Source organism: Myotis brandtii, unplaced genomic scaffold, assembly GCF_000412655.1.
Source record: "Myotis brandtii unplaced genomic scaffold, ASM41265v1 scaffold176, whole genome shotgun sequence".
Classification (NCBI taxonomy): Eukaryota; Metazoa; Chordata; class Mammalia; order Chiroptera; family Vespertilionidae; genus Myotis; species Myotis brandtii.
The window spans coordinates 3658346-3665077 of record NW_005356519.1 but is presented as its reverse complement, the minus strand read 5'-3'; the positions used below and the strand labels follow the sequence as shown (position 1 = coordinate 3665077).

At 40.4% G+C, this 6732-nt stretch overlaps 1 pseudogene; it reads left to right on the top strand.

Moving 5' to 3' along the window:
- The first annotated feature begins 5384 nt into the window (after nt 1-5384).
- Nucleotides 5385-6264, top strand: LOC102238855 (annotated as a pseudogene).
- Nucleotides 6265-6732: the final 468 nt, after the last annotated feature.

Below are 6732 nucleotides of genomic sequence, written 5' to 3'. Positions count from 1 at the left end.
GATTGATATGATAAAGGCTTGCTTAAAGTCCTTAGGAGCAGTTGGCCTCTGCCAACACTTCAGGCATAATGGCACAATGAAGCCAGCCAAGCAAACCTCAGGAAACAGAGACTCTTTCACACCAGGGCTTCTGGTATCATTTTTCAGCTGAGTTCCTTCTGACTGGAGATAAATGAAAGCAATATGAAGATTTTCTGCAATGCTGAAATGCTACTAATGTTCTGAAGATCTAAGGAAATGTAGTAGACTATTCATCTTTCTCAGTTCCTAGGAGAGTTTTAAGATAGTCACTGCTCTCCCACAATTTCAAATTATCGCAAAGGGCCATTTATTTAGCAATATACTAAGGCTGAAGTGACATGTGGAGCAGAGCTGTGACTTTCAGTTTCTATTCATTGGTATCTGCTCTCACTCACACACAAAAATTAGATTTTCATATTTGGACGCTACTCCAGTTCTTGACCTGAATATATCTTGAGTGTCAACTATCCAAATCAAGAACAGGGTCAGTATTGCTTGAAGGGAAGCTGCCAGGCATTGTGTGAATCTCTATAGGTCAGTGATGGCGAACCTTTTGAGCTCGGCGTGTCAGCATTTTGAAAAACCCTAACTTAACTCTGGTGCCGTGTCACATATAGAAATTTTTTGATATTTGCAACCATAGTAAAACAAAGACTTATATTTTTGATATTTATTTTATATATTTAAATGCCATTTAACAAAGAAAAATCAACCAAAAAAATGAGTTCGCGTGTCACCTCTGACACACGTGTCATAGGTTCGCCATCACTGCTATAGGTGGTTAGCTAGAAAAGGAGAACAGAAGAAATTTCACTGAACAAAAAACAATGGAACCATGTCTGTCTTGTGGCTAAAAGAAGAGGGTACAAAGAGTGTTGGGCAAGTCACCTGGGAAATGTAAATCAAAACCACAATGAAAATGCACTTTATGCCTACCAACATGGCTACATTAAAAAAAAACAAACACAGAAAAACAAGTTTTGGTGAGAGTGTAGAATAAATGGAATCCCCATGCATTGCTGGTGGGAATTTAAAATTGTGCAGCTGTTTTGGAAATGGTCTGACAATTCCTCAAAAGTTGAATAAACATAAGAGTTACTCTAGGACCCAGCAATTTCACTTGTAGGTATATACCTAATAGAAATGAAGACAAATGTCCACACAAAAATTGTACACAAATGTTCACAGTAGCCAGATTCAAAACAACCAAGGAGTGGAAACAACCCACATGTCCACCAACCGATGAATGAATAAACAAAATGAAGAATATCCATACAACGGAGTAATTAACAATAAAAAGGAATGCAGTGTGGGTAGCTGCTACAACGTGGTTGAACCTTAAAAACATTATGCTAAGTGGAAGAAGCCAGTCACAAAAGATCACATATTGTATGATTCCATTTATATGAAATGATCAGAATAGGGAAATGCATAGAGGTAAAGTAGATTAGTGGTTGCCAAGGGCTGATGGGAGGAAGAAAGACTAGGAATGAATGGGTGCAGGATTTCTTTTTGGGATAATGAAAATGCTCTAAAATTGGATAGTGGCATTGGTTACAGAACTCTGTGAATATACTAAAAAAACATTGAAATGTATACTTTAAATGGTTGAATTATATGGCATATCAGTTATATCTCAATAAAGCCATTTTTTAAAAAATCTTTGGGCACTGTAGGCAGAATGTCTCCACCCAAAGTATTTCTATTTTTGTCATTATTGAGTATTTCTCTCCAGGGTGTGATTTCACACTTGGAGGAGGGCTCTGTGTCCCTGAAATATCTCCTGCCCTTGCCCTATGCCTGTTTCACTAAGCTTATAAAATTATACCTTATTAACTTCACAATTTTAGGGAAAGATTTCTCATTGAACTTTATGAGTCATGTGCTTTTTGGTATGAATGAGTTTGTCAGATCTTTTGCTGAGAGAGGGATTTGGTTGAGGGCAAACAGAATCAGGATAAAGTGCCACAGGATGAAGGAAGAGGGCACGGAGAGAAAAAGGTTGGGGACATGCACATTTTCATCTCAGTATTTTAATAGCATTGATCCTAGGCCTACCTGTCATTGCTAATGCTCTGACCTGTCTGCTCTTTTTCTTCCTTTTCTCATCCACTGGTCCATAAAAACCTCTGTATCCTGCAGGGCCTAATTCAAAGGCCATTTATACCAAAAAGCATGATTGCATAAAACTACTACTCTATTTCCATTTCCTCTGCATTTGGGCCATATCTTTATTTTAATTTTAAATTATACTTTTATATTCTGCTTTATATATACCAGTTCTTCTCTTAGTCTAAAAAATTAGTTTTATAATATGTCTATTTTATAATGGTGACTAGGTTTTCTTTGGAGAATCAATTCCAGCTGGTAGTCAGGAGCTCTCTGAAAAGTACTCCAGACCTTGTCCACCCTCAGCAATGAGTGTGTGATCAATTAGCTATGTCTGCAATGAGCATGGGAGGGGGTGAAGAATATGCATGTAATCCCTGACAGTTGTGCCGGCTTATGGAGTCTTTTGTTATTTCATATTTCCCTCTACCTTATAATCAGACATGATTTTTTTCCCCACACAGCAGAGAAACTTGCTTCATTGTTGCCTGCCAATGTGAACTGGCTTACTAGTGATGCCATTTGCTAATAATCCTAACATTCTATACTCTAATACACTATGTGAGCCACAATATCTCATCTTTATACACTACTTATATGTCCTAGACCTTCCGACCTCCATGAATAAGAAACATAATTTTAAATATATAACTCTGACATATTGCATAGCAGGGATTATTGATTGCCTTACCCAACATCCATCTCCTGACCCTTCCTCCCTCCTTCTGGAAACAATTGCAAAGTTATTATATTATCCACTCTTTTTCAATAGGTCCAAGGGGTTCATGAGAGGGTAGTGCCACTACCAACCAAAGAGTTGAAGCCTGTTTGGATGAAGCCAATTATGACAATTCTATTCCTCTTTCTGGAGTCGATTTAAACTAAGAATGTGGTGCAGTTCTGACAAGAGAGGGCTGGGAGGTGGAGGAGGAGGGGGATCTGGGAAAGTCTTCTACCCTTTTCATGATGTTCATGGGGATGAGGACATACCAGGAGACAAGGTTACAGGGGCCCCGAGTGTTAAGAAGAACCTGAAGACATTGGGGTTTTAATTAGCTAAGTGACAAGATTGGATATACAGTGGGGCCTTGACTTAGGAGTTTAATTCGTTCTGAGACCGAGCTCATTAAGGAGCTCGTTAAGGAGCTCGTTAACTCAAATTACTCTATCAACTCAATGCAAAAAATCGGCGAGAGACAGCTGGTATCTCAAAAAACTCGTTAGTTGGGACACTCGTAAGTCAAGGCCCCACTGTACACTTATAAAGGAAGCTAGATTAGAGGCAAAAGTGAAAGGTGTAGATGTGATTATTGAAGAGTAGCTGAGAAATGATGGTGGCTTAGACAAACTAATTAATTTGTCTTTCTCTTTCCTAAATGCCTCTGCCACTCAAATCCCCCTGCACTTCAAAGCAGTGCTGTCTCCTATCCTGGAAAACAGCACAATCCACAAACCTTTACGGCACTGGGATTCAATTGCCTTTCAATCCAAGACAGTGGACGAGAAGCACAGAGAAGCCTTTGCCTGGGGCCTGAAGGTGAGTTACAAAAGAGGATGCCCAGATTGGGGGTCTCACTGCGCCCGCCAGTGGGAGCACAGGTCCTGACACATCTATTGTCCATGAGGTTGTGGTCGGGCTTCTCTCATGCCCAAGGCTCATTCATGCCAGTGGCTCTCAGGCCTGGGTCTGAGAGCCGCCTTTCTGACACCAGACAAGGCAATGCCCAAGAACATGCCTAAGTAACTCAATGGACTAAGTTGGGAAGAAGGACAGATTGTTAAGTATAAACTGGTTAACTGTTGAGGAACAAAGATCCCAAATGACTGCCTTAGACCTGCAGCCCTCCTCTTTGTGGGTAATTCTATGGCAGACTGGGCGTTGTCCGTGTTATCCTAAGGAGCCTGCTGTGGCCCATCGAGGGGAGGCCGAGGCAGGAGACTCACCTGATGCATTCACTCCTGGGCAGGTGGACACAGCCTTGGCGGGGGCTGCAAACGGAGCGAGGGGCTAGGGGCGCCTGGCGGTGGCGGAGACCTCGCTGCCCTGTGGCAGCGGGTGCAGCCATCCTGGCCTGCTTTGGTGTAGTCCCTCTGGCAAGGTTGCGCGTGAAGGCCGAGCGGGAGTTCCACACTCTCCCACTCTCCGTGGCTAAGCCTCCTGCGGGCGCAGTCCCCGCCCACCCCTCCTGCGTGCGCGTGCGTGGCACCTGGGCTGCCAATTAAGGAGAAAGCGGCTCATGGGAGGAGGAAGATGTCCAGTCCCAGGAGCCAGGATAGCACAGGGAGATGAAGTCTTTGGAAGTCAAACTGCCACCCCAAATTGTTGCTCATGCCAGTGATTTCACCTTGAAGGCATGTGGAAGACACAAGACTGGAAGTTTTAAAATTTGGGAAAGCCACGTAACTGGTTTTAACATGTGGAGCAAGAGTTCGAAATTAAGTAAAAAAAAAAAATCCACAAAATACAGCATTACGGTCTGGAGGCTTCATGGGGGACGTTTTCATCATGCTAATGCACAGATACGAGTGGTAAAAATCAGCAGCTCAAGGGAAACAATGCCCACTTCTTGTCTAAAAAAATGAAATTAATCCTGTAGGATTAAATTGGCCCCAAGGTGTTGTCCCTATAATGAAGAAAACAAGAGTTCCAATCACAACTGAAGCCTGAAATTGAGAGGAAAGTACCACAGAAATGTCACTGTAGTGCCTATCTGTCGCCTCTGCCCTCTGCTTCAAATGTCGGTTGCAACAGCATGGATGGACCTGGAGAGCATTATGCTAAGCGAAGTAAGTCAGTCAGAGAAAGATAAATTTTACATGATCTCAGCATTTTGTGGAATATAATGAACAGCATAAAGTGATGAACAAAAATAGATCCAGAGACAGAGAAGCATCGATCAGACCGTCAAACCTCAGAGGAGGTGGAAGGAGGAGAGATCAACCAAAGGACTTGTATGCATGCATATGAGCATAACCAATGGACACAGACACTAGGGGTTGAGGACATGGGGGGGGGGGGCAATGGGGAGATAAGGACACATATGTAATACCTTAATAAAGAAAAAAAAGAAATATGTTCCATACATCAGTACACACAAGAGGAAAAATAGAGATCAACATACCAGGTAATTGTAATACCTTAATAAAGAAAAAGAAATATGTTCTGTACATCAGTACACACAAGAGGGAAAATAGAGATCAACATACCAGGTAAGAGCTTTGTAATGATCATCACTGACCAAAAAAAAAAAAAAATGTTGGTTGGACTTGATTCAGTCATTTCGTTCAGTGATGATGATGATGATGACAATAACAGGACTAATAGAAGAGAAAACATACCTCCTGAATTATATGATTCAGCATGTTCTTCCCTAGAACCATCTCCTGGAAAAATAGAAGTGGCACTAAATGAAAATACCTGCAGAATAGAGCATGAACTCCCAACCATTCCAGCAGATTCAGAGTTAAACACAGTTATAAAGCAAGAATGAAATTACAGCTTGATAGTTCTATTACCAACACACCTTTAAAATGTCATCAAGTGATACCTCAAGAAATTTTAGTTGATCCTATATCTTCAAGCCAGAAGCTCTTTTGAATGTGCCATTCTAAACTGTGGAAGTGTCTCCCAAATAGGAACACTCTTCTGGCTATTAATAGAGCCTGTAATTTTTTGTTGTTGAGATTTTATTAAGATACACCTAGAAGAACCAGAAAATGATCCTGTAGATATGACTTTAAATACCTCTGTCCTAACTCTGAATGGTATAATGTCTGAAAATCACTGGTAGTTTTTCTACAGATGGTACCAGCATTTTATCAAGGGTTGAGAATAAGCCTACAAAGAATTAAGTTTGAAATTATTGCAAAGGAATAAATGAGTTAACAGTTCTGGAAGAACAATCTATTACTTTAATTTTTAAAATTGGCCTTGATCTTCTGGCAAATACGGTATTTGAAATTATTATTGCTAACAGTGATATCAGAGATGAAGTTTCTAATTTCTCTGTGAAAATTCCCTTTGAAGAAACCAACAGCAGATGTGTTGCCTGTGAAGGAAGCATCAAAGGAAGGTGGGTGCAAAAAGGAAACAAATTTTTCAATGTGTTCTTTGAATCTAAAATACAACTTTGAAACAAACCAGAATGCCAGTGTTTTGATGGGAAGAAACTGTTGAGAGCCACATCATGTCCACTGGCCCTATAAAAAAATTGGTAATGTATCAAGGATCTCCAGCTAAGAGAGGCTGTTATTAACAAGGACCTGTACTAACTCAACTTTTTTTAAAAAGCCAGAATTTTTTAATGATATTATCATAGATTTTTATTTGAAGTAAGTTAATTTTTCTCTAAGCTTTTAGCAAGTCTTCAGCTTTCTATCAAATTGTATATATTTGCTTTCTGATATCAAACTGTTTGGGTTTTGAATTCTAACATGGCCACTTACTGTGTGACATTTGAGAAGTTACTCTGTCTCTACCTGTGTTTCCTCATTTTTAAAATGAGAATAATAATGTCTCCCTAAAAGGGCTGTTGTAATAGTGAGATAAGCCCTAGGAAAAGTTCCTGGTACATGTGAAGTGCTCAGTGCTAGCCTATTATG